Source organism: Panthera pardus, unplaced genomic scaffold (assembly GCF_024362965.1).
Source record: "Panthera pardus isolate Hobbes unplaced genomic scaffold, ASM2436296v1 HiC_scaffold_13, whole genome shotgun sequence".
NCBI lineage: Eukaryota > Metazoa > Chordata > Mammalia > Carnivora > Felidae > Panthera > Panthera pardus.
The window spans coordinates 202,893,182-202,920,786 of record NW_026526688.1 but is presented as its reverse complement, the minus strand read 5'-3'; the positions used below and the strand labels follow the sequence as shown (position 1 = coordinate 202,920,786).

Below are 27,605 nucleotides of genomic sequence, written 5' to 3'. Positions count from 1 at the left end.
AGAGGATCCCAAGCAGGCTCCATACTGTCAGCATGGAACCCGATGCAGGATCTCTTGAACCGTGAGATCATGACCTGAGCCGAAATCAAGAGTTGGATGCTTAACCAGCTGAAGCACCCAGGCACCCCAGTCTTTTGAGAGAGAGCACGAGTGAGGGAGGGAGAATCCCAAGCAGGCTCTGAGCTGTCAGTGCAGAGCCCAATGCCAGGCGGGGCTCCATCTCACAAACCATGAGGTCATGACCTGAGATCCAGAGTTGGACGCTTAACTGACTGAGCCACCCGGGTGCCCCTAGCCAGTCTTTATCTGTATCCCCCCAGACCCAGATTTCGTGTCATTTTAACTTAAATATTTCAGTATGTGTATTTACATATCTTTTTTAAAAAGATAAACGTAAGTACCACCATCACAGAACATGAATAATTTCTCATCCACCTTCACATACCCAACCAATGTTACAATTTTCTTGTCTTAGTTTTTTAATAACAGTTTTAATGAGGATCCAAATGCTATTTATACATTGTGACTTGTTTTAATTTATAGGTTCCCCCTCCATCTTTTGTCTTCTTTTGTGATTTATTTGATGACACTCAGTGAGTGGTTTGTCCTGGGGAGTTATATCCAGTCTGGATTTTATTCTGTATTGTAGTTTAACTACACAGAATTGATTGTAAACCGGTAGGTAAATCAAAAGGTGTGATCAGATTCAGGATTTATTTTTGGCAAAAAAGACCTCAGTAGGATAGTAGGCAGATTATGATTAGTGGTCTTGTTAGCAACCCTCGATGCTCAATGCCTGGAGTCATTATTTTATTAGGCTTTGGAAAATGTTATTTTAATCCTATAATTTCATCATTTATTAACTGGAATGCTTCTATAAAGAGAAATGTTTCCTCTGTAATTTGGTTACCCTGAATTTTAGCTCTTTTGGGAAGAGTAGGATGAATGCTTAATTCCTCTCCATTATTTACTAGTTCTCAAAATGAGTTGGAATCCTCTAAAAGTTGCCAGTGAATTGTGCATGCTTGTGTCATTGTCACCGGTGTCACTCACCGATACTTGATATTTGATATGGTTCGATCCATTGTAGACATTGTCTTTATTGATGCTGAGATTGTCTAATCTTTGTCCAATAGGAATCTATTCAGTCTGACTCCTAAATCCTTTAAACAGGACTCTCAAGTCTTTGATCTTCATTCTAGTGTGACACACCCCACCAGGCTCATCTTGTACATTTCTTTCCCAAGCCCTGGAATCATCCATTTTTTCAAGGGGCCTTGGTTTCTCTTAATGAAAAACAGTGTTTAGTAATGACAGTCTGTGTCCTGGGGTAGTTCTGTGCTATTGGGTTGGGTCACTGTTTTTAGGTCTTTTCAGTGCACGGATCACAGGTCACTGTACAGAGACCTACTTAACCTTCTTGATCTTACACCTGTATCTTTTTTTCTTCCAAGAGAAACAGCTTGATTCGAACTACTCACTGTTTCATCCCACACCATACACATCTGAGTCTCAGAAGAAGAATACTAAAACTGCTATCGACTAATAAAATTTGAGTTGTTTTGCATCCCTGTGAGGGATATGAAGTCAAATTATTGTGTTTTAAAGTCACTTAAAGGGGTGCCTGGGGGACTCAGTTGGGTGAGCATTTGACTTTTGGTTTCAGCTCAGGTCATGATCTCATGGGTTCGTGGGTTCAAGCCCCACATTGGGCTCTGCGCTGACCATGTGGAGCCTGCTTGGGATCCTCTCTCTTCCTCTCTCTCTGCCCTTTCCCCCTCCCCCCAACAAATAAGTAAACTTAAAAAAAAGTCGCTTAGAATAGTTACTCTGATTTTGTTACTACTCGGTGCATAGTTTTGTTTTTTTTTTCTTTCAATATTTAGGGATTGCTTTTTAAAAATTTTATTTTATAATGACGTAAAATATTAAAAGTCTTTCAAAATCAAACGTATGAAACAAGGTATAGGCAAAGAAGCTTCTTTTTGTCCCTTCATTTTCACCTATCCTCTCTTCCCTATAGATAACCTTTGTATATTTTAATTTTATGGTTATATTCATACCTCCTCTTTATTAGATGGATAGTAATATATACACATTATCTCATGGTGCTTTAAAAGGCCTCTTTTAGTTGTGGTGAAATACATATAACATAAAATTTACCATCTTAACCATTTGTAAATGTACAGTTCCTGGTATACACATTCGTGTTGTTGTGCAGCCATCACTACCGTCCATCCCAGACCTCATTCATCTTGTAGAACTAGGACTCTGTGCCCATAAGTCAATATCCCCACCTTCGCCCTTGCCCTCAGCCCATCTTCTGTTCTTTCTGTCTCTATGATTTTATCTACTCTAGATACCTCGTATAAGTGGAATCATGCAGTATTTGTCCTTTTGTGACTGGCTGACTTCACTTAGCATAATGTCCTCCAGGTTCATCCATTTGGTGGCAGGTGGCAAGATGTCTTTCCTTTTGAAGACTGAATAATACTCCATTATGCAGATATACCACATAAGTGCTTTTTAATGAATACTTAACTTAAAAATCTTATCCATTAATGGCTTTTCCCCCCTTATACTATGAGTTAATGAGAATTCTCTGGTACATTTTAAGTTATCAGATTGGAAGGAAATACTTCTCATAGGTTTGATTTCATACTCAGAAATTCAGTTGACTAGACTTTAGTCTTTATTTGGTGGTTGACAGCTACAGATATTAAAGACTTCAGTTTTGTATCTTTCTTTTTCTTTTTAATAGCTGCCATTTCAGCTCCTCAATTACAGCAGTACTGTTTTATGTTGGTTTTTTGCAAAGTCCATTTCTGAGATAGAATCATCTAACTCATATTGACACACGAGTCCATTATTAATTGATTTGTTAACATTACATTGTAGTAATCCGTGTTTCTGGTCTTACCTATCGTTCTCTCACCTATTATCTACATACATGTTCCCTGAATTCTGAGATATTTAAGCTTTAAAGTCTAAAATATTAGGCCTATAGATTTTAAGGGGGTGAAAAACAGTTCCTATAGCTGTAGTTATTAATGCTCTTTTGCTCACATCAGTTTTGTCAATTATGCTTCCATCATGCATTCTGAACCAGTCCCGTCCCATCTCTGCTATCACCACCTGGGGCCCAGCAGCCGTCACATCTCCCTTGGACCAGCACAGCAGCCTCCGGCTGGTTTCCCTGCATCCTTCCTACCCATTTTCCACATTTCAGCCAGGGTGATTTATTCATGTAATATAAATTAGATCATGGTCTGTCTTTCTTGCAACCTTTCAAAGATTGATAAAAGTGGTTGCCTTTAGGGACAGGGAACTGTGGCTGAGGGATGGCATGGGAGGGAGAATTACTCTTCATGGGATAAGTTTATATATCTTTGGATATATATCCTATATTTCATGTAGTTGGATTATGTACTCAGAATAAAATAAGTCATCTTACAAACAAAAACCCAGTGACTTCCCATTTATATTTAACGACATAATCCAAGTTTCTTAACATGATCTCCAAGCTCACTTTCTGTCATTCTGCTTGCTCATTTATCCTGCATTTACAGTGATTTTCCTGGAGGCCCGCTCTTCCCATTTAGGGAATCGCACATTGATCTCTTTGCTTAGAGTGAACACTTTTATACCACTCCGCATGGCCAGCTCCTTCTCTTTTAGTCCCCTGCATAAAAGTCCCTTAAAGAGACTCTCCCTATCCTGCCTCCCTCTTTCAAGTAGGTTTCCCCTGTTATTAACTCAGACATTTCTTGTGTCCTTCAATTTTAATGATTTGTTTATTTACTCATGTTTTTTTTTTTTTTCCCATAGCAAGCATACTTTATGAAGGCAGAGAGCATATTTATTTGCTGTTTAAGCTGGCCCCTTTGTGTTTTTGCTAGAACGAGTTCTGAGTCACAGACTAGACCATGACACTTCCTTTCTTAGAGCTTTTCATCAATTCTCCCTGGGCCGTAAATCCAGAGCTCCTGGACCGGGCTTTCAAGGCTTGGCCTCTTCCCATATATATCTCCAGTTTTATCTCTTACAACACCTTGGTTTTGCTTCCCACAGTGCTCTGAGCATGGTAACCAGGCACACAGTAGGTGCCCAGTAAATATTTGTGGAATGAGTGATTTAAGATTCAGTCTCTTTAAGTCTTTGGGAAATTAAGTCACACTCTTAAGACAATGATAGCTAAAAACATAAGGTCGTGAAGCTTCAGGGAAGGCTACATAAAGAAGGTAGAGTTTAAAGTCACCCTTGAGAGCTGGGCACGGTGGGTAAAGGGGAAATATCATTCTGTGAAGGAGAAATGGGAAGTTTCTTAAGATTAGATTTTCTGTCACCACGTTTGATGGCTGTGGTTTAAACACACATGCAGGAATCCCATCTAGACCTGCTGAATTCCAACCTTGGACCAGGTGATTCAGATGTACTCCCCAGAACAGTGGTCCCCCATTCAGTGAGTGTTGAGTGGGCCCAAGATGACCATTCTGTGCAGGTGGTGTTTCTTCCACATTGGGTGTGTGTGTCATGTGAAGTGCCTCTGGATTTTCTGCTGAGGTTTGTCCTTCTCTCTGTTTAAATGATTGTTGAAAACCAGGGATGTGCTTTCAATTAGCAAGACAGAATTTCTAAAATTGAGTTTATAAACTAGAATTTTCGTCTTTTTAAGTACCTGCTATAGGCCAGGCGTTGTGCTTTTATGTAATAGCTCATTTAATCCTTACAACAATCCTGTTCAGTGCTCATGAGATTATCTATGAAAACACTAAGGGAGTGTAGATGATTGCCAAGGTCAGACAGTTAGGTGGTGGAGCTGGGATTCAGACCAAGGCTGCCTGACTCCACAGACGATGCTCTTAACCACCAGGCTGTGCTGCCTTCCTTGTGTATACTCAGTCCTGACACTGTAGGCAGCTGATTATAACTGTTGGTCCTGGTCTTCCCTGTGAGAGCAAGGGCTGTGCCTCACTACTGCTGTCTTTGAGTCCAGCACAATGCCTGGCACAGAGTAGGTCCTCAAGAAATAGTTGTTGCGTTAGCGATCTTCAGTTATTTTTTAAAAGCTAAGTTGTGAGGAGTAACGTTCATGGCAGATTGTTAAAAGTAGTGTGGGTCATCTGTTCCCTTAAAGCAGTGGTTGGCAAATTCTCTGTAAAGGGCCAGATAATAGGTATTTCAGGCTTTGAGAGTTGTAGGGTCTCTGTTGCAACTGTTGAGCTCTACTGTTGTTGCAGGAAGCAGCCATAGGCAATATGCAAATGAATGTGCATGACTGTTCCAATAAAACCTTCTTTATGGACGCTGAAATCTGAATTGATTTGCATGTCTATCATCTGTTATTATTTATGTTTAATATCATTTTTTTCAACCTTTAAATATCAATCTTAACTTGTGGCCCTTATAAAAGCATCTGGCTGGGTTGGGGGTGGGGGGGGAATCATGACTTGCTGATTTCTGGCCAGGGTCTAAGTTTTATCATTAGATCGAACTAGACCTCTCTCCTGAACCAAATTGTTTTGTCTGCTAGTGGCCTGTGTTTTGTTGCATCCATTAAGGAACTGTGTATGAGAAACACTGTTCTGAAACACCATGTCATATTGGGCATAGGGCAGTTGTTGGGGGCCTGTTCCTTATAATAAGTGGAAAAAAGACTGTTGTTTGTTTTCATGAAGAAATCTGCTTTACTTTCTTTGAATAGAATTCTCCATTTTATTATTCTAGCTCTGTTCCAGAATGAACTTTTGTATTTTACGTTTTCCCTTTAATATATTTCAATTGTACTTTAATAGAAAGAGCTATTTGGAATTAGAAAGACCTGGTTACACCTCACTGTGTAATTTTCTATGCCAAATTAACCCCTTGTTTCCTGAATTGTAAAACAGGAGCTATTTCCTACTTCATTTGGCATATTTATGGGGATTAGATATAACGTAAGTGAACTGGTAGCATTATACCTGGCCCACAGGTTGCAGTAAATTCTCTTAGATGAACTCCCAGCAAATATTTATCTCCTGCCTTTTGGGTGTATGCACTAAGAAAGCAGATGTCTGGTATATTACATCTAAGAAAATGTAATCCTTGCAATTCAAAGGTGGTATTGCCATAGAAGTTTGCTACACAGAGGTGTGTAGATTTGAGCCAGAAGACTTGGAACTTGAAACTGTTGGGCTCAACCCTTTTAATTTTTACTTTTTCAAAAGGTATTGCTTCACTGTGTTTTTACTTGCAACATTTCCTGCAAGAAATCTGTCATCCTAATTTTCGTTCTTTTACGTGACATGTCCTTTTTTACGGCTGCTTTAAAAATTTTTCCCTGTTACTGGTTTTGAGCAGTCGTATTTTGATGTGATTTGTGTACATGTTTTTGTGCTTGTGGGGTACATTGAGCTTTTTTTCTTGGATCTTTGGGTTTGTAGTGTTCATCACGTTTGGGAAAATCTTGGCCATTATTTTTCACACTTTTTTCTGTTCCTTCTCCATGTTGTCTGCTTTGAGGGCTCCAATCCCATGCATGTTACACCATTAAAAGTTATCCCACAGCTCACTGATGCCCTTTTATTCGATTGTCTTTTCTCTGTAGGTTTCATTTTGGATAGTTTTTATTACTGTATCTTCACATTCACTAATTTTTCTTCTGCAGTGTTTAATCTACCGTTAGTCTTGTTCAATGTAATTTTTCATCTTACGCATTGTAGCTTTCATCTTTATTTTTATTTTTTTACTTTTGTACATATATATTTTAAATATAATTTATTGTCAAGTTAGCTAACATACAGTGTATGTATACAGTGTGTACAGTGTGCTCTTAGCTCTTTCTCTTAAATTCCCATGATTCATTGCTTACATACAACACCCAGTGTTCATCCCGACTAGTGCCCTCCTCGGTGTCCATCACCCATTTTCTCCTCTCCCCTCCCCACCCCCCATCAGCCCTCAGTTTGTTCTCTGTATTTAAGAGTCTTATGGTTTGCCTCCCTCTCTGTTTATAACTTATTTTTCTGTTCCCTTCCCCAATGGTCTTCTGTTAACTTTCTCAAATTCTACATATGAATGAAAACATGATATCTGTCTTTCTCTGACTGAATTATTTCACTTAGTGTAATACTCTCCAGTTCCATCCACATTATTGCAAATTGCAAGATTTCATTCTTTCTCATTGCCAAGTAGTAGTCCATTGTATATATAAACCACATCTTTATCCATTCATCATTTGATGGACATTTGGGCTCTTTCCATAATTTGGCTATTGTTGATAGCACTGCTGTAAACATTGGGGTACATGCGCCCCTATGAATCAGTACTCCTAGATCCTTGTGGCTTTCATCTTTAGAAGTTCTGTTTGTATCATGGGACCCTGGGTGGCTCAGTTGGTTAAATGTCCAACTTCAGCTCAGGTTATGATTTCACAGTTTGTGAGTTCGAGCCCCACTTTAAACTCTGTGCTGGCAGCCCGGAGCCTGGAGCCTGCTTCAGATTCTGTGTCTACCACTCTCTCTGCCCCTCCCCTGCTCGTGCTCTGTCTCTGTCTCTCTCTCAAAAATAAGTAACATTAAATTAAAAAGTTCTATTTGCATCATTTTAATTTTTTATTTTATTTTATCTATTATTAAAATTTTTTAAAGTTTATTTTGAGAGAGAGAGAGAGAGAGAGAGCATGAGCAGGGAGGAGCAGAGAGAGAGAGAGAGAGAGAGAGAGAGGGAGGGAGAGTATCCCAAGCAGACTCCATGCTCAGTGTAGAACCTGATGAGGCACTCAATCCCACAACTGTGAGATCTTGACCTGAGCCGAAATCGAGTCGGATGCTCAACTGGCTGAGCCACCCAGGTGCCCTTATTTGTATTTTTATATCTTCCAATTCTCTACTTAAGATTTTGAAAATACAGAATATAGTTTTACCAACTGTTTTAATGATCTTGTCTGCTAATTTTAACTTATCTTTCAGCTCTGGGTTAGTTTTGATTATTTTCTCAATATGGGTTATATTTTCCTGTTCTTTGCTTGTTGGGTAATTTTTTATTAGATACCAGGCATTGTAAATTTTACATTGTTGTGTTATCAAGAGTTATTTTTTCCTATAAATATTCTTGAAGATTGTTCTGTTATGTCAGCAGCAGGACTTTAAAATTTTTCTCGGTGGAAAATTGGTGAATTGCAACATTTTCTTTTTCTTTTTATATAGGTTAAGTTCATAGCCTTCTTGAGAATCTAAATTCACTAAAAAATACCTACTTACTTGTGAACTTGTGAATCCTACATGTCGTTTTGTTTTTATTTTCCTCCACACTTTGCGAAGTTATTTTGGCAAGTAGAAGGGATGTCCTTTTTTGAATTCCCTATTTTTTAAGGTTTTCAAAACTGAATCTAAGATTTGGTTAGTAACAGTAAATATGTTAATGCCCCCTTAGTTTGGTCAGTGCTTACTGGCAATCACATGTCTCCTTAAAATAGTTAGGAATCTTAACATAGCATAATATTAAATTTTAACAGAACTGTGTAATAGTTAATGCTTATTCTGACCTACATGCAGGAAACTTGAATTGGAAAGAATGAAGGGGAACAAGTTTAATTCATTTTACCCTTTGAGCTTTATTCCAGAAGTATCTTTTTAAACAGTTGTTATGACTAATGTACGTTGTTTCTGATAGTTGTTAGTTTATAAGTGTTCAGTGTATTTTGACAAGGCTTTTTTTTTTTTAAATGAGTTTATGCTATATAGGAAAAAGCTGGCATTTTATTTTTTTTTAATTTTTTTTTAATGTTTATTTATTTCTGAGGCAGAGAGAGACAGAGCATGAGTGGGGGAGGGTCAGAGAGAGAGGGAGACACAGAATCAGAAGCAGGTTCCAGGCTCCGAGCTGTCAGCACAGAGCCCGATGCGGGGCTCGAACTCACAAACCGTGAGATCATGACCTGAGCCGAAGTCGGTCGCTCAACCGAGTGAGCCACCCAGGCGCCCCAAAAGCTGGCATTTTAAATACAGTAGGACTAGAGTCTGTAGGACACTTATCTTTTAACAGTGCCTTGAGAACCCTCTCTGCCAGGATAAAATAACAACAGTAATTTTTAAAAATGTTATTTTGCAAGCACATTTTCTGTTCCATGTTAACTTGTATATCAGTCCCAGCTCTTCATGTATACTTACTGAGCACCTCTTACATGTTGGGTATTTTTGTAGGCACAGCAGACAGACACATTCCCCCTCTGGGGAACTTCTATTCTAGAATGAGAGATAAGGAATGAATGTTACATTAGGTAGTAGTAACTGCTGTGAAGACTGGAGGCATGGGGAAATAGAGGATGATGGCAGCAGGATCTATTTTAGATGGAGGACGGAATTGACTGAGGAGGTGACATTTGATCAGAACTCCAATCTCTGTGTGTCTGGGAGCAGGTGTTTGGGCAGTGGGAGTGGAGCTCCATCTCACCACACGGTGTTTTTTGTTGCCTGTCGGTGGCAGATACCGACCAGGGCAGGCCACGTGGGCTAGGTGTCACAGCTAGGCCGTGAGCTCGAGGAGACGGAGCAGATGGCGAAGGTCGGTTTCTCGTATCTGCCTAATGCCTGACGCTGGGAAGTGTAGGTATGAAATGGATTTTTTTTTTTTTGGAGCCCATCTAATAACAGCAACAGTGAAATTACTAATGTTACTATTATAGTAGTGTCATGATTCTATAATCGTTAAATTACAGCAGTAGCCACAGGTAATTTTTTATTGAGCACTGTGTGGGAAGTACTGTTGTTATCCCGCTTTGCAGATGAGGAAGCTGTTAAGTAACATGCCTGAGATCACACCGCCAGAAGGGTGGTTGGCACATATACCTCCTTTAGAGGTGCCTGGCTGGCTCAGTAAGTAGAGTGTGCGACTTGATCTCGGGGCCATGGGTTCAGGCTCCATTGGGCATGGAGCTCACTTAAAGCAAACAAACAAGGAACAGGTTGCAGAAAATTTAATAAACTGTATGAGAAAAAAATAAGAAATAGCTACACATGGTGACATTGATCTTGCTCTGCCTTAATACATCTCAGAGAACGCCCAACATCAGCACACAGAAATCTATTTCGTTCTCCTTAAGTCTCACGCATCCTATTTTACAAGTAGACTGTCATTTAATCACTGCTGTATTGATTGATGTTTGTTTTCTGAATCTTGCTGTTACAAAATGTTTCAGTTTAGTATTCTTGCATCTCCATCTTTGGGCACTCTGAAGTATATTTATAGGGATATTCCGAGGAGTGCATTGCCTGGTCCGAGGATATTTGCGCTTTGGCTTCCATAGCTGTTTCCAAATTTTGCTTCTTAGAAGTTACACCGACTTATCCTCCCACTAGCGGTATGTTTCCCCCAAATAAAGTGTTTCCACATAACTAACTTACACAGTTATTGTAAGGTACCTGGTACCTAGCAGGCTGTCAGTAAATGGCTGTTACATATTACTCATGTAATTATGAACCTTTGTTTCTGAACTGTATTACCAGAAATACCGTAAGCCTAGCAACTGTTTCAGGAGGTTGGGAAAGAGAAGTTATACAACTGGCCATAGTACTTTGTGCCCCCTAGATATTGTCACCTGTATCAGAACAAATTAGCTCTGCATCCAGCCCCCAGAGGCTGATGTCATGATGGAACCCGCAGGCACGTGCAGGCTTGCACCAGGCCCCCGGCTGCCCACAGGGACAGGACTCAGTAGGTATCTATTCCTTGTGTGCCTGCACGGTGCCCTGCAGTGGCAGCTTTGGCAGTCTGCACGGGGAAGAGAAGGCCATCGCTTGAGGGGAACCTTTAGAATACCCTGTCCTGAGCACTGTGTTTGCTCTTCCCTTCTCTTACTCCGAAAGGCTCAAAGTAAATTTGCCTTATGGATTGACTTAGAATGACTTGTATCTACAATTACGGCTCTTCTCATCTGCTTGCTCTCGCTTGAAATTCCCCGCAGGGGAGATGGAGCAGTGTAGGGTTGTGAAGGAGCCCGTCTTCAGCTGGAAGGTGTGGGTTTACTGCCGGTTAACTGAGAGTGATTGAGCAGTAGGTGAAAAAGTCACTGACTGCTCCGAGCCTCAGTTTTCTCCATCACAAATGAAGCAGTTTTAAGATGCAAAAGAGAGGGGCACCTAGCTGGCTCATTCAGTGAAGCATCTGACTTTGGCTGAGGTCATGATCTCACGGTTCGTGAGTTCGAGCCCCACATCGGGCTATGTGCTGACAGCGCAGAACCTGGCGCCCGCTTCTGCTTCTGTCTCCCTCTCTGCCCCTCCCCCACTCGCACTGTCTCTCTCTCTCTCTCTCTCTCTCAAAAATAAATGAACATTAAAAAAAAAGATACAAAGGAGAGAATGTTATTAAAACACTTTGAAAATGCAAATGCCACGTGAAAACATCCGTCCACACAAAAGCTGGTGCACGGATGTTCACAGCAGTGTAATTCTTAATAGCTGAAAGATAGGAACAACCCCAAACGTCTGTGAACTGATAGATGATACACAAAATGTGGTATATCCATGCAGTGGAGCAGTATTTGGCAACAATAAAGAATGAAGTGTTGATACATGCTTCACATGGACGAACTTGGAAAACCTTATGCTAAGCCAAAGAGAAACGGGGAAGAGGACGGAGTACGAGTGGGGGGAGTGGGGAGAGCCGGGGAGAGACTGTGTGTGTGGGGGGGTTCTTCTTGGGTGTGGAACATGTTACAAAATTAGATTGTGATGAAGGTTGCAATCTCTGTGGATAAAGGAGAAACTGCTGAACTGCACACTTTAATTGGGTGAAGTTTATGGTATCTCAGTCCAACCGTAAAGCTGCAAATGCTGCATTAGGAGCTCGGGCTCACGCAGCGAGTCCGTGGTCGACGGTTGGTGTAGCACTGGGGATTGGGGACATGGTGTCAGGATGCAGTGCCAGCTCTGCTGCTCAGGGTGTGTGGCCCTGGATCGAGTCGGTGAAGTTGTCTGAACTCCTTTTCCTTTCTGTAGGAGTAGTGACACTAACGGTCCCGTCTAACTAGAAAGCGTCGTGGGGCCACAAGGAGAACTTGTGACTGCTTATGGTGCACAGGTGTGCTGTCCGTGTGCACTTTTCCTTTCTTTCCTCTTTTCCAGTGTATAGAGTAGTTCTAACAGATCTGTTTTAAAGTATATTTTATTTTTTCTTGGTGGATAATTTCCATTTGTATTGCTTTATAATGCATTAGGATGAAGTAGAATCCTCATAGACTAGGGAGAAGTGGATGCTAATAGCGAAAGGCACAGAAAAGCAATAGCGAGCCCTGTTTATTAACTGCTACCATTGTGTGTGTGTTTTTTTTTTTAGTAAGTCAAAGCTCTGTGCAGAGATATTTGTGTCACGTACAGCTGTACGTTTTTGCAGCTTAGCAAGGACGTTGTGGTTAAACATGCTTTCCAAGACTTAAGAATATTTTAGTTAACAGGCCAACCTCATTCCCAGGTGATACCATTAATCAAGTTATTGTTGCACAGAGCTTCAGGCAGGCAGCGAGGATTAGAAATGGTGCTCGAGTCTCCTGAAATGAGCTCCCTTTAGGCCTGTCTACTTCAGTAGGAAGGGATGTGACATTAATGCACTCATCTTTGGGGAACTAGTAACCCCACGATCCAGATACTCCCTATCTCAGTTTGTGTGGAGCATCATCTCCAGGGACTGAAGCACAATGTATTTTCACAGCATGAATATCAGGAATGACCTTGACTTAGAGAATCTGGAATATTTAATGTGCTCTGTTTTTGCCTAGGGTGTTAGACTGATTGTTTTAGAAACCAGGGAATTTCTTCAGGGAAAGGAAGCATTTCTTTTCTAACTTTTAGTCAAGCGATGAAAGTATGAATTTTCTTTGTCTCTAGTTGCTAAATGATAATAGCGTTTAGGAGACTTTTTAATTCACCGAAGGTTTTGTTTTTTTTAAACGTTTATTTATTTTTGAGAGAGAGAGGAAGCACGCAAGTGGGGGAGAGGCAGAGAGAGGGAGACACAGAATATGAAGCAGGCTCCAGGCTCCGAGCTGTCAGCACAGAGCCCTACATAGGGCTTGAACCTATGAACCATGAGATCATGACCTGAGCCGGAGTTGGACGCTCAACCGACTCAGCCCCCCAGGCGCCCCTTACTGAACTTTTTAAAAAGACTTCCATCTACCAGGATTTGTACTGAGCATTGAGGAATTGAAGATAACAAGAACAGAGGTGCCACTTGTAGGGCTCATGGCTCTGCAGGTCAGAGAATAAGCCCATGAGGCTGCACAGGTGCTCCTGCTCGCGTCTTTGGGAGGGACACGAGATGGATGCCTGTTAGGGCTGTTGGAATCATTGAGATGTTTCATGCTGCTCACCCACAGTCACTTTTATCATTTGTATCTTATAAAAATAAAGCTAACAGTTCTTAAAAATCTAACAGTTCTGTTTTAAAGTATATTTTAATTTTTCTTGGTGGATAATTTCCATTTTTGTTGCTTCATAATGCATTAGGGTGAAGTAGAATCCTCATGAAAATAGTGCAGATTTTCATGACTACAACTATGGGAGATTGCCAGTACTTTTTTTTTTGTTATTTGTACATTATTTCAGCTTTTGAGGCCATTGACCCCAGATTTCACTGTGCTGGGAAAAAAGCCATGACATCATCTTCATTCCCAGTAAAAATCAAGGCTGCGTGTCGTTTGCCAGAGTGGATACATGAATTGCGTTTTGAGATGTGATGTACATACATTTTTTTTTTCCCCCGTGAAAGGACATGTGGTTTGTGCTTTTAAACTCAGGTAATCAGCACATTTTTAGCTATAGCTATAATCTAAGTTTCAGAGTTGTTTTAAGGATTAGAAAAAATAAATAAATAAAGCATAGGGAGGGTTATGGATTGCTGAATGTGTGAAGTTTATTCTTTTTCTAAGTTCTTAGAAGTTGGTCACTTAAAGTGTTTAAGTCTACCTTTCTCTAAAAGTAGCTCTTTAGGGAAGCCAGTAGTTTTCAAGTATTATCTTTTCATTATGTGTGTTTAAAATTTCATTATGATTTTTGCTTTGGCCCATTAGTTGTTTATAAGTGTGCTTTTAAATTTTGAAATATATATGTTTATGTATACATACGTATGTATACATACGTATACACACATACGTATACATATATATTTAATACACATGTAAAAATTTTTAAATTTCTATTATTGATATGTTTTAATTGCATTGTGACCAGAGAAATGGTTTGTATTTTAAATTTTTTTTTAATTTTTTTAATTTTTTTTATTTTTATTTTTGGGACAGAGAGAGACAGAGCATGAACGGGGGAGGGGCAGAGAGAGAGGGAGACACAGAATCGGAAACAGACTCCAGGCTCTGAGCCATCAGCCCAGAGCCTGACGCGGGGCTCGAACTCACGGACCGCGAGATTGTGACCTGGCTGAAGTCGGACGCTTAACCGACTGTGCCACTCAGGCGCCCCTTTAATTTATTTTTGAGAGAGAGAGAGAGAGAGAGAGAGAGCGCGCAAGCGTGAGTGGGGGAGGGGCAGAGAGCGAGGGAGACAGAATCTTTAAAAAAATTTTTTTGTTAATGTTTATTTTTGAGAGAGAGACAGAGTGTGAGTGGGGAGGGGGCAGAGAGAGACGCAGACACAGCAGGCTCCAGGCTCTGAACTGTCAGCACAGAGGCCAACTTGGGGCTTGAACTCACAGACTACCAGATTGTGACCTGAGCCAAAGTCGGACACTTAACCAACTGAACCACCCAGATGCCCCAGGAGACACAGAATCTTAAGCGGGCACCAGGCTCTGAGCTGTCAGCATAGAGCCTGATGTGGGGCATGAACCCATGAACCTCGAGATCATGACCTGAGCCAAAATCAGAAACTCAACTGACTGAGCCACCCATGCACCCCGGAATTTGAGATTTAAAAAATTTCTATCCAGAGGTGAGGTTAATATTTATGAATGTTTTTTGTATTCTAGAGAAGAACATATATTCTTGTATGTATGTGTGTAAGTAATCTCTATACTCAATGTGGGGTTTGAACTCACTATCCCGAGATCAACACACTTCCAACTGAGCCAGCCAGGTGGCTGAGCCAGCCAGAAGGCAAAGACTTCTTTGCCTATTAATAATTGAGCAATGTTTTAGTTCCCCATTATGATGGTAGATTGGTCAGTTTCTCTCTGAGTTCCAGCAAATTTTGCTTCATATGTCTTTTTTTTTTTTTTTTAATTTTTAATGCTTTTTATTTATTTTGAGACAGAGAGAGACAGAGCATGAGCAGGGGAGGGGCAGAGAGAGGGAGACACAGAATCTGAAGCAGGCTCCAGGTTCTGAGCTGTCAGCACAGAGCCTGACGCGGGGTTTGAACTCACAAACTGTGAGATCATGACCTGAGCTGAAGTCGGGCGCTTAACCGACTGAGCCACCCAGGTGCCCCTTGAGACTATTTTATTATTATTTTTAATCTTTCTCTTGAAATGAACTTTTTATCATTATGGAGTGGCTTTTTCTGTCCCAAGTAAATGCTTTTATTTTCCATGGTCTTTTTTTGGTTTCATATTAACACAGAAACTTCAGCTTTCTTTTGGTTGGTGTTTGCCTAGAATACCTATTTTCATCCATTTACTTGCAAACTTTTATGTTCTGTGCTTATGCTTTATTGATATATTTGTTTTTGCTTTATTTTTCCTTTGGTGGATACCATAACGAATTACCTAAAACTTGGTACCTTTAAACAACAGAGATTATTGTTTTGTAGTTCTGGAGGCCAGAAGTCCAAAATCAGTACCATGGAACTGACGTCAAGGTGATGGCAAGGCTGTAACTTCTCTGGAGTTTCTTAGAGGAGAATTTGCTCCTTGCCTCTTCCAGCTTATGACTGCCGGCTTTCGTTGGCTTGTGGCCGCTTTGCTCCAGTTTCTGTGTCTCTGGTTCTGGTCCCACCACCCTCTTGTCTTATAAATCTGTAGTCACATTTCCTTCTGCAGTTCTTTTTATTGGCAATTGCATTTTGGTAATCCAGGATAATCTCATCATTCCAAATCTTTAATCACATCTCCACAGTCTTTGTCATGTAAAATAACATTTACAGGCTCCTGGGATGAGAACTAATGTCTTTGGTGACCATTATTCAGCCTACCACACTAATTGTAATTTCTGTCTCTTAACTGGCATAATTTAGTACGGTTACGTTTTTCGTGATTCTGATAAATTTGTATTTTTTTTTTATCATTTCACATTTTGTATTCTTTTTTAATTAACCAGGCAAGCCTTGATTCTAACTTTCTATTTTCATTTTTAAATGTTTGTTTATTTTTGAGAAAGAGAGGGAGAATCCTAAGTAGGCGCTGCACTGTCAGCACAGAGCACCACAGGCTCCATCCCACAAACCGTGAGATCGTGACCTGAGCCGAAATCAAGAGTCAGACCCCTTGTTATTTTTGAGACAGAGAGAGAGAGCGAGAGAGCATGAATGGGGAAGAGGCAAAGAGAGAGGAAGACACAGAATCTGAAGCAGGCTCCAGGCTCTGAGCAGTCAGCATAGAGCCTGATGTGGGGCTCGAACTCATGAACCGTGAAATCATGACCTGAGCTGAATCCAGACGCTTAACTGACTGAGCCACCCAGGCGCCGCACCCCCCCTGCCCCGCCCATGGCATTTCTGATTTGTTTTCCCTTGAGATCATTTTTTCTTTTTTAGAAGTTCCTTTTCTGCAGGTCTGTAGATGGTACTGTTGTTTTTGTTTATCTGAAGTGACTATTTTCACGCACATTCTTAAGGGATAGTTTTGCTTGTTATACAAATCCAGATTGCCTGTTATTTCCTTTTAGCATTTTGAAGATACTCTATTCCTCCACTTTTGTTGTTTCTGTTACAAGCTTGCCAGTGTCTAATTGTTATTCTTTTGTAGATGATCTTTTTTTTTTTTTTTTTTTGCCTTTGCTATTCTATAGATTCATTACTGTATGTATAAGGTATGTATTTTTCTTTATTTTGCTTGGTATTTGGGGATTTGTGTCTTTCAGTTAGGTAAAATTGTTACCCATTCTGTCCTTGGATATTATATCGATGCCTCACTATTCTTTTTGTTCTTAATGTTTACTTTTTATTTCATAATCACAAACTTAAATCTAATCCAGCTAGACTTGGAGGTGGGTTAAGGATAATAAGGGACCCGTAGAACCGCAGCAGAAGTGCAGAGATTATAGGGTATTTCAAGCAGGTGGGGGTGCGGAGGTGCCCTTCTGAGCTACAAGAGGAATGGTGTGGTAGTTAAGTTAAAAGGTAAAACGCAAGTCAGATTTATTAGATGTGTCCAGTCAGCAGTGGTGTTCTTGCTGGTCTCGCCATTTCTGGACCCAAAGTACTCCATGGCTTCTACAACATTCATGCCGTCTTTCACTTCTCTGGAGACCATATGCTTGCCATGCAACCACTCAGTCTTGGCAGTGCAGATGAAAACTGGGAGCCATTCGTGTTGGGTCCAGCATGTGCCATGGACGAGATGCCAGGACCTGTGTGCTTCAGGATGAAATTCTCATCATCACATTTCTCCCCCTAGATGGACTGGCCACCAGTGCCGTTATGTTGTGCGAAGTCACCACCCTGGCATAAAAATCCCAGAATAATCCTGTGAAAGCAGGAACCTTTATAACCAAATTCTTTATCCCCAGTGCTCAAAGCACAAAAGTTCTCTATTGTCTTTAAAACTTTGTCTGCAAACATCTTGAAGGAAATGTGGCCCAAGGGCTCATCATCCACAGTGATGTCCAAGAACACAGTGGGATTGATCATGGCTGGGCCACACGGGCAGGCTCTGGGGTGGCAGCATCTGCAGACTCTTCACTATTATTATCTCTGCCTGTAATTCCAGCAGATGTGTAGTGGACTTTCTTATTCTGTCTCTTCTGACATAGTTTGTATCAACTTGTCTCCCCGTGCTGGTCTCTGGGAATTTTTTCAATTCTGTCCTTTCTTTTTTTTTTTTTTTTTTTTGTTCATTTATTTTTTTTTTCAACGTTTTTTTTTTTTTATTTATTTTTGGGACAGAGAGAGACAGAGCATGAACGGGGGAGGGTCAGAGAGAGAGGGAGACACAGAATCGGAAGCAGGCTCCAGGCTCCGAGCCATCAGCCCAGAGCCTGACGCGGGGCTCGAACTCACGGACCGCGAGATCGTGACCTGGCTGAAGTCGGACGCTTAACCGACTGCACCACCCAGGCGCCCCTGTTCATTTATTTTTGAGAGAGAGAGAGAGAGAGAGAGAGAGAGAGTGAGTGCACGAGCACAAGTGGGGGAGGGGCAGAGAGAGAGGGAGACACAGAATCTGAAGCAGGCTCCAGGTTCTGAGCTGTCAGCACAGAGCCTGAGATGGGGCTCGATACCCGTGTGAGATCATGACCTGAGCTGAAGTTGGAGGCTTAACTGACTGAGCCCCCCAGGCGCCCCTCAAGTCTGTCTTTTAATTTACTAATTCCTCTTTATCTGTGTCAAAGCTGCTATTAATTCATTAGTTGATTTGTAAAGAATTTTTTTCGATATTCTATTTCTGGAAATTCTGTTTGGTTTCTTTTTCAGCTGCTCATTTTTGATAGTCTCTGAGGCTTGTCCTATTTGTGGTTATTTTTTGAACATTTTGTACATAGTTGTTCTGTGTTCTGTATTAGTATCTGAAGTCTTTGAGGGCCTAAACGTATGGTTTATTGTTTCTGATGATGGTCACTCATGGAGATTGTTTTTGGGTTTGTTGAAGTTTTGACTAAGACCTTATATTTGGTTGACTTTAACCTGGGGAAAACCTGGGGATCAACGTTGAGGATGTTTTTCCTGCGAGGACTGCATTTACTTCTGTCATGAGCCAGGGTCACTGCCCTCCTGAGACCATTCCACTCTCTTCAGAGTTCATTAGCTCGTTAGCTCCTTCTTTTGTTTGCCTTCAACAATGCTCATTTTTGGTATTTGACCTTTGGTAATGCTGCCTCTTGTGAGTGATTCCCATTTGGAGTTACTAGTTTCATTCTCATGGTTTGGGGCCTTTTTTGTTTGTTTGTTTGTTTAGCCCTTGGAGGTTTCATATATTTCTTACGTGTGAATTGCATTTGATTTTATGGAAAACCTTATTGAGTGGTAGGGCCTGTCAGATAATGGCCTTACTTGATCTCCAGGTGGTAATTACTAGTAATGGAAATAGTGGTTGTGAATGTGGAATAGTGGTTTAAAACTTAGGAAAGCGTATTCAGTATGAGGTGATTGTAAAATGCACACTTTTGAGGGTTGGTGTCGTGAGATGTGTTGGCGTTCTTGGCGTGGGAGGAGCTGGCGCTAGCTTGGCCAGCATGTGAGACTTTGGTAGTAAAGTCACGACTTTGCTCAGTTTTATCATCTGTAAAGTGACTGGATGACTTTTAAATTTCCTTCTGGTGCTAAAGATTTACTCTTCTAAGGTTTTGTCTCACTGCCCTTTTTTCCCCTTTTATTAATAAGCATTGTTTAAGGTCTGTGCTCCGAGCACTGTGTTGGGAATGTCAGAAGGTAAAGTGGTATAGTAGCTCCTGCCTTCAGTAAGCTTGCAGTCTCGCTTTTGTGTTAAAGATTGACAGTACAGAGCAGTGACGCCCGCTGTCAGGGAACTCTCAGCAGTGCTGAGTTCACTCATTTAATCTTAAACCAGGGAGGTAGATAATGCTGTCGTTCTCATTCTACAGACGAAAAAACTACAGCTTATATAGAGAGGTGAAGAAACGTGCCCAGGGATGACCAGAGCTAGTACGTGGTGGACTGAGATCAGTATCCAGGTGGTCTGGTCCTGGGCTCTGCACTCTAATGTGAATTCAGTGGGGTTTATAAATCAGTTAGCATTGAGAGGCAAATGGAATTTTGTTGACGACCCAAGCCAGGTTCTTTCTGTACCAGTTTTATCAGATGGATTTTGGAAATACAAACAGCATGGAGTACATCGAAGTTCACTTAAATTTGTTTAGTGAAACAGATGGTTAGTTGGCTTATCTTTAGTGCCTCGCCCAGCCTTGTTTTCAGAACCACACCCATCAGTTTCAGTAAGCCACACCAGAATGTTGGTTGAGGGATGGAGTTAAAGTGAGAAATCTCAATTAATTAGTGCTACTGTGTGTTGATACAGATAGAATACGGTAGTTTTTTAGTTAAAATATAAAAAGATAAAAGAAGATGAGTTTATAAGAGAATTAAGTTTTAATTAAAATAATGTGTTTTAACGTTTAGTTGGTTAAACCTAATGTTCTTGAAGTTCTGAAGTGAATTTTTTGGCATATTACTTTTGTATTCCCATTAGAAACTAGATAATTAAAATAGTTCCTATTTATCGGGTATCCACTGTGTCAGACATTGTGCTAGACATTTTACATTTATTGTTTCGAATTGCCCCAGCAACCTTGGGACATGTGACTTGAGGGTATTTCCTTAGAGATGAGGCCACCGAGGTGCAGGTCAGGTGGTGTAGATGGGAGCAAGCGGTGGCGTGCTGTTGCCCCAGAGCTCGCCTGTGTGTCCCTGGCCCTGTCGGGAGGGAACCACGCTCATGTGTCTCTGTGGAGAGGCGATTATCGGCCATGAGATAACTGGAAAACATCATTCATGAAAATAAAGTCCAGATGGATTAAGGTCACATGTTTCTAATTATAGAGACTGTGGGGAAAGCACGATAGCATGTTTATCAGAGATGATTCCTGAAAACTGTCTCGGAACATTTGTGGGACTTGCGTCTGTGAAGGAATGAGGAGTGTCTCTTAAAGAGAAGAGTTCAGAGGGAGAAGTTTGCAGACCTCAGTATACAAAATATTAAAATATTCATTGAAAAATAAAATTATAGAAAGTAATAGTCTGGGGAATCAAATATGACAAAAAGTCAGTAGGTATACTATTTTTTTTTTTTTTTAATTTGTAGGAGTAACTACACCAGGAGTTGAGAGGTAGGTGGACAAAGAAATTAATAGACCCTGTGGGAAATTGGAGACGTAAACAAACACAGGGAAGACATTCATCCTCAAGTAGAGGTCAGAGGAATGACAAAGCAGCCACTTCCGATCTGCCGGAGCGGGGAAATCTCAGTGATCCCTCTGTTTCCTTTTCAGAGTCTGTGAGTCAAAAAGGAAGTAAAACTTAAAAAAAAAAAAATTTTTTTTTTACATTTTTATTTATTTTTGAGAGACGAGAGAGACAGAGCACAAGTGGGGGAGGGGCAGAGAGAGAATGAGACACGGAACCTGAAGCAGGCTCCAGGCTCCCAGCTGTGAGCACAGAGCCCGGCGCGGGGCTTGAACCCACAAACTGTGAGATCATGACCTGAGCTGAAGTCGGACGCTTAACCGACTGAGCCACCCAGGCGCCCCTGGAAGTAAAACTTTATATTTAATCCTAACCCATTTGGGGGTTTCTTTTACTGTACACTTCCCATTGTCAGGTTTACCCTTCAAGCAGTTGTTTTAGAACACAGTTTTCTGCTTTTTCATTTGGCAACTGCATTTGAGCTCCCACCCTAGGCAAGGCCCTGCAACTAGCAGTTTTTGAAGGGGTCACATTTTCTGGGATGTTTATTTAAAAAAACTTTTTTTTAAAGAGGTTAGAGTGGGAGAGAGACAAAGCATAAGAGTCTCTTAAAAACGGAGAACAAACTGAGGGTTGATGGGGGGTGGGAGGGAGGGGAGGGTAGGTGATGGGTATTGAAGAGGGCATCTTTTGGGATGAGCACTGGGTGTTGTATGGAAACCAATTTGACAATAAATTTCATATAAAAAAATTAAAAATAAAACTTTTTTTTTAAACATTTATTTACTTTTTTTGAGAGACAGAGACATAGTGTGAACGAGAGAGGGACAGAGAAAGAGGGAGTCACAGATTCCAAAGCAGGCTCCAGGCTCCTAGCTGTCAGCACAGAGCTCCGAGGTGAACTGCGAGATCATGACCTGAACCGAAGCCGGACATTTAACCAACTGAACCACCCAGGCGCCCCTCTGGGATGTTTATTTTATTTGCCATGTTACAATTATTTTGAGAGTACTTTGCATTTAAAAAAAATTTTAATGTTTATTTGTTTGTGAGAGAGCGTGAGTAGGGGAGGAGCAGAGAAAGAGGGAGACAGCATCCGAAGCAGGCTCCAGGTTCTGAGCTGTTGGTACAAACAGCTGCTTGTGCCAACAGCTCAGAGCCTGATGAGGGGCTCAAACTCATGAACTGAGAGATCATGACCTGAGCTGAAGTCGGACACTTAACCGACTGAGCCATCCAGGTGCCCCAAGAGTGCCTTGCATTTTTACTGGCTTGTTAAAATAGGCTGTAGTTTTTCAGAAGGGTTCTGAACTGTTGTGTGGAAATAATTTTGAAGTATAGTATGCCATGCTTTTGGGACCTGAATAGAATTGCCTCCCCTAAGTAAACAGAACATTGCTATTCATTTGAAGCTTGGATCTGAACACTTTGGTGGGTTGTTTCTATTTTATATAACCACAAGAAGAACAGGCTGTGAAACCAAGGCTCAAGATTTTCCTAGACACAGTATAAAATACTTGGGAAAGAATGAATTATTTGCTCATTTCAAAGCTGGGTTGTTTAGGTTAAAAGTGCTAGTATTATTCAGGTATTAAATGAAATGGGATGAATGAAAGGGATAAACTTTTTTTTTTCTCCTTTGAAAAGAGCAGTTGGCTTCTGCTGGGCTTAAACAGGATCTCCTATGGGGATATACTATTAATGTTCACCCTGTATTTTGCATTTCTTCTACAGTTCCAGTGGCCACTTAACATGTCTGGGTAAAATCAACAGTAAGTGGTTTCCAGAATGTGACTCTTTTCGACTGTCCTCCAAGTTGTTTTTTCCCTGAATTAAAAAGGTTTTATTTCTAAAATTTTAATCAATAGCCACATGATTTTAAGGTTTCATTCATTCATTCATTAAAGTAGGCTCCACACCCATCGTGGGGCTTGAACTCACAACCCTGAGATCAAGAGTCACGGATGTGCTCTACCAACTGAGCCAGCCAGGTGCCCATGATTTTAAGGTTTTAAAAGCACCTATGCAGGGGTGCCTGGGTGGCTCAGTCGGTTAAGCATCCGACTTCAGCTCAGGTCACGATCTCGCGGTCCGTGAGTTCGAGCCCCGCGTTGGGCTCTGGGCTGATGGCTCAGAGCCTGTAGCCTGCTTCCGATTCTGTGTCTCCCTCTCTCTCTGCCCCTCCCCCGTTCATGCTCTGTCTCTCTCTGTCTCAAAAATAAATAAACGTTAAAAAAAATAATAAATAAAAGCACCTATGCATATACAGATGTTAAATAGTTCTTGTTTTTAGCCATTTTGTTTTCATTTTTAACCCAAAGGGGTATGCAAAGATTACAGGGTTTCCTTCAATCCCAACATATTTAGTACTTTTTAAAATAAGGGGTTTATATTTGAGAGCTGTTGACATTCATTTACGTACATAAATGATTCTAGAGAATGTTAACTACCAAAGGTTGATTTGTTCAGTATTTATTAGTATTAAGTATGTTTTATTATATTTGAGGGTTTTGAAAACCGGCAATTTTACTGATCAAAATATTCAGTTAACTAGATCTTTCTGTTTAATAGCCGCATCTGTCTACTCAGTAACTTTAGGGAGTTCCTCTGGTATTCATTCCTCTGAAAGTCTGGATCTGGCTTGGTGGGTGAGATATGAACAATGATGCCGTCTGTGACCGAGGGTCGGTGTTTTCAGGCACCAGCTGTCATGATTACACTGGCAGGTGCACGGGACTGCATCAAACAGACATCGTGTTGAGCATGTCCTGTTCACTCAACAATTGTGCGAGGTGGATATTATTATTGACCCCCTTCTAACCATAAAAAAACTGAGGTACAAATAGTGAGCTTGCCCAGGATACCCTCTTAGTAGTATCTGGGCTGGAGTTTGAACCCTGGCGACAGTCCTCCCTTCTTCCCATTAAGCATCACTGTCCTCTCCACAGTTGTGGGACCGGAGGGTTGTCCACTCACAGTCTTTCTTATCATGTACTGCCTCCCTTAGAATATTGATTCCAGGCAGATTCCAGGTGGAGAACAGAGCTGTGGGATCACACAGAGCTAGCCGAGCAAACAGCCTGTTCTTATTTCAGCCAACAGATACTAGGGGTTGTGGAGTGAAGGAGCGGATGACAGAGCCTCTGTCTAGCCATGTTGGCCTCTGTCACTGTTGTGTACTTGTCACAGCTGCAGTGATATTTTGTGCACGCCGTTTGAATAACTTGAAGTGTTGCCCGTGTCTTACATACTGCTCTTAAGATCATTTTTATGACTAAATACTTCTCCATCCTACTCCTCTGTAACTATTAAACTCTTCCCCCTGATACCGATTAATGTACTTTTTGGGGGAAACATTCTCATGCTAGTGTTGTTAGACGGTCCTTCCTAATGTGTTTAACTAGGTTGCAGAGTGGGTTTTTTCTTCCTCATCACATCTGTATAGAATTTTCTATACTTACACGTGTCTGGCCAACCTGTGCCTCCTATCTTGCTCGGCTGGATCTTATGCAGTGTTTATGAGCCTCACTGTATTACCATGCACACTTAGTTGTGAGGTCTGGAATTCTTTCTTATTTTCCGGCCTCTGGGAGTTACACTTGCTTGAATCTTCAAATCTAGTCAGCTAGAGACACATAGAGCTCCTGGCCTTGCTTTGTATACCGACTTTGGGAATTGACGTAATTCTTGGAAATGTAAAACCCAGGCACCTCAAAACACAAAACCCAATTTGATATACAGATTGTCCACTTGCTGTCCTTGTGAGTGGCAGGTGGAGATTTGGAGCCTGTTTAGTTAGCTGCTTGCGTCCCCAGAATCTCTTGAGTCATATGTCAGTTGTGATTAAATGAAGCAAGGTGATGGCTTTTCTTACAGTCAAATGCTCTAGCATCCAAATGCTTATATTAGCATTACCAGTCCAGAATGTTAGATTGGACATGTCTGTCTGTCTCTCCCCCTATATTTATGTGTATAAAGTGTGAGTCTGTAATACAGGAGTAAATGGTACAGATGAGCCTCTTGCCCTATTGGGTTTATATTCTAATAGCGAGATAGGAATACTCATTTCTGACAGTGATACTAATAACGAACATTTGAATGCTTCCTATGTGTCAGATACTTGTTTCCAAGCATTTTACATGCATTGAGGTGGTACTGTTGTTAAGCCTTATTATTTCACATGTGGGAAATGAGGCCGAAGAAGTTAAGAAATTTTCCCAAGCATACAGAGTCGGTAAGTGGCTGAGCTGGAATTTGAACTCAAGCAGTCTGGCTCCAGAGTCTGTGCCCTGAAAGTGGTGACGAGTGCATTGAAGGCAAAGAAAACCCAGGGCGATTTGAGAGAGGTGGGAGTAGGGGCTACTCTAGGGTGGGCAGGGAAACTAATCTCAAAATTTATAGGTGAAATTTGACCCAAAACTTGCTCCTAAAATAAGGAGTAAGACACTCGGCGAAGCTGGAATAAGTTTGTTGTGGGCAGAGAGAAGGTAAGTGTAAAGCTGTCAGGCAGGAAGGGGTTGGGTGTGTTTGTGGACAGAAGAGAGGCTGACGTATCTGGGACATCACGGCAGAGAGATGGCTAGGGGCCAGCCTTGGAGGGTCCCTGCCGGCTCTGGTCAGGATTTCAGATTTTATTCCAGGGACTGTGGGAAGCCATTGGTGGGTATTAAGCAGGGGCAGGACATGGTTTGATTATATTTTTATGAAGAACAAGTTACAGGAGTTTGAGGGTAGAAGCAGGGAGACAAGACTAGGGGAAGATTAAGAGTCCTGTTTGGGACAAGTTAGGGTTGAGTGGACCTTTTCGTATCTTTGCTTATTTGCCTGAATGTAAATGAAATATTTTAATGCTTGAAGAAAATGATGAGAAACAGACTTTGTTTTATCTCCAGGCAAATGCCGGTCCTCATTCCTGGCCTTGGCTCTGGCTGTCCCTGTGCCTGGAGTGTCTGGATGCCTTCACCATTATGGTGAGGGTGATGTCACCTTCTCCAGAGTCCTCTTCCGCCCTCCTCCTTAATGTTGGACCTGCTCCCCACCTCCTTGTCCTCTTGGCCCCCTCCCGTAGGCACTTCTCCCCTTCGAATGCACCATGCCACTTACTCACTCATCGTGCCAACTGCCTGGCCCCTCTGCCAGGGTCTGTCACTTCTGTCTGCGGGCTGAGTGCAGAGCCTTTTCAAGTTGGGATTGTCTCCTCCACTGCAGTAATGTCTTGTCCATTGAAATGGCACCATTTTGAAAAGTAAAAACTGATGAAGGTATGCAGTTTGAGGCATAATTTTCCTTTGTCTGAATTTGGTTTTGACCTCTTTTTGGTTTATGGTTATTAAGGCTTTTCATAATTTCCCCTTTCAGATATCATCCAGAATTTTTAAAGACTTCAGAGCTTTTTGGATGTTAACATAGTGATAGTGATAATGAGAAATAAATTATGTGTGTACATGTGTGTCCTAGGTGAGTCCAGTAATCATAGCTGCTTGTTAATGTGCGTGCCCTGTCTGCCAAACACTGCTAAATGCTCTGCAGACAGCATTTCGGATTCTTACAATATCCCTCAAGGTTTCCATCACCACATCCAGTTTATAGATGAGGAGACTGAGTCCCAGAGAGAAGTTACAGCAGCTTGTCCAGGATTACACAGTTCGTAACTCTCACTTGGCCTTGATTGACTCTAGACATACCCTAGGCTGCTGCTCTCTGCCAGTGATTCCCTGTGTGCCAAGTCTTCTACTTTTCTGATCCTCAGGTTTCCTGCTTTTAAAATGAAGGGGTCAGGGGCACCTGGGTGGCTCAGTTGGTTGACTGAGGTCAGGTCATGATCTCATGGTTTGTGGGTTTGAGCCCCGCGTCGGGCTCTGTGCTGACAGCTCGGAGCCTGGAGCCTGCTTCGGATTCTGTGTCTCCCTCTGTCTCTCTGCCCCTCCCCCCATTCATGCTCGGTTTCCCTCTGTCTCTCAAAAATGAATAAACAAAAAAAAATTTTACAAAACAAAGGGGTCAGAGTTAAGGGGTCTACTGCGGAGACCTTTACAACATTGAGTCCGAAAGGCTGTAAGGTCCTCATGTCTGCTGTGCTGCCTACTAACTCCTCAGGTTAACACACTTAAGGATGACCTCCTGTGCCCTAGACAGCAGGGCGAGATGCTGATAGGCCACGAAAATTCATAAAGCCTGGTCTGTCTCTCTCCATTAGCAAGCTGGACCATATCCCCTAATAGCTACAGACTTCAAGGCCAGTGCGATTAGTGGCCTGTTCTTTAGCGCTAAGCCTTGTCTGTCATTCTCTAACACCGAAGAGCATTTTATTTGCTTCCTTAGAGAAGGAAGTGACCTTTGGTACTTGTAGGGCAGGAACTCCAGTGCTTTTGGCAAGATGGAAGTCATGGCTGCAAACTAGAGCCAATATGGATTTAAATAAATACTCCCGTTTTAATCAGCCACTACTGATGTAAAGAAATATTGGGTTATAAATGATTCTGATATGAACAGAATCATTTTGGAGGAGAGACTGGGAGGGGCTCGTTTAACCTTCTACATTATCAACTCTTGCAGTCTCTACTTAGGATGAGACAGTCTCTTAGAACCTACATTTTATCA

At 41.5% G+C, this 27,605-nt stretch overlaps 1 protein-coding gene and 1 pseudogene across 10 annotated transcripts in view; one reads left to right on the top strand and one right to left on the bottom strand.

Moving 5' to 3' along the window:
* Positions 1 to 27,605, top strand: part of ADD1 (adducin 1) — an 87,548-nt gene that overhangs the window by 2,286 nt on the left and 57,657 nt on the right. The gene's annotated exons all lie outside the window — the stretch shown is intronic.
* On the bottom strand, positions 17,233 to 17,777 carry LOC109269754 (peptidyl-prolyl cis-trans isomerase A-like; annotated as a pseudogene).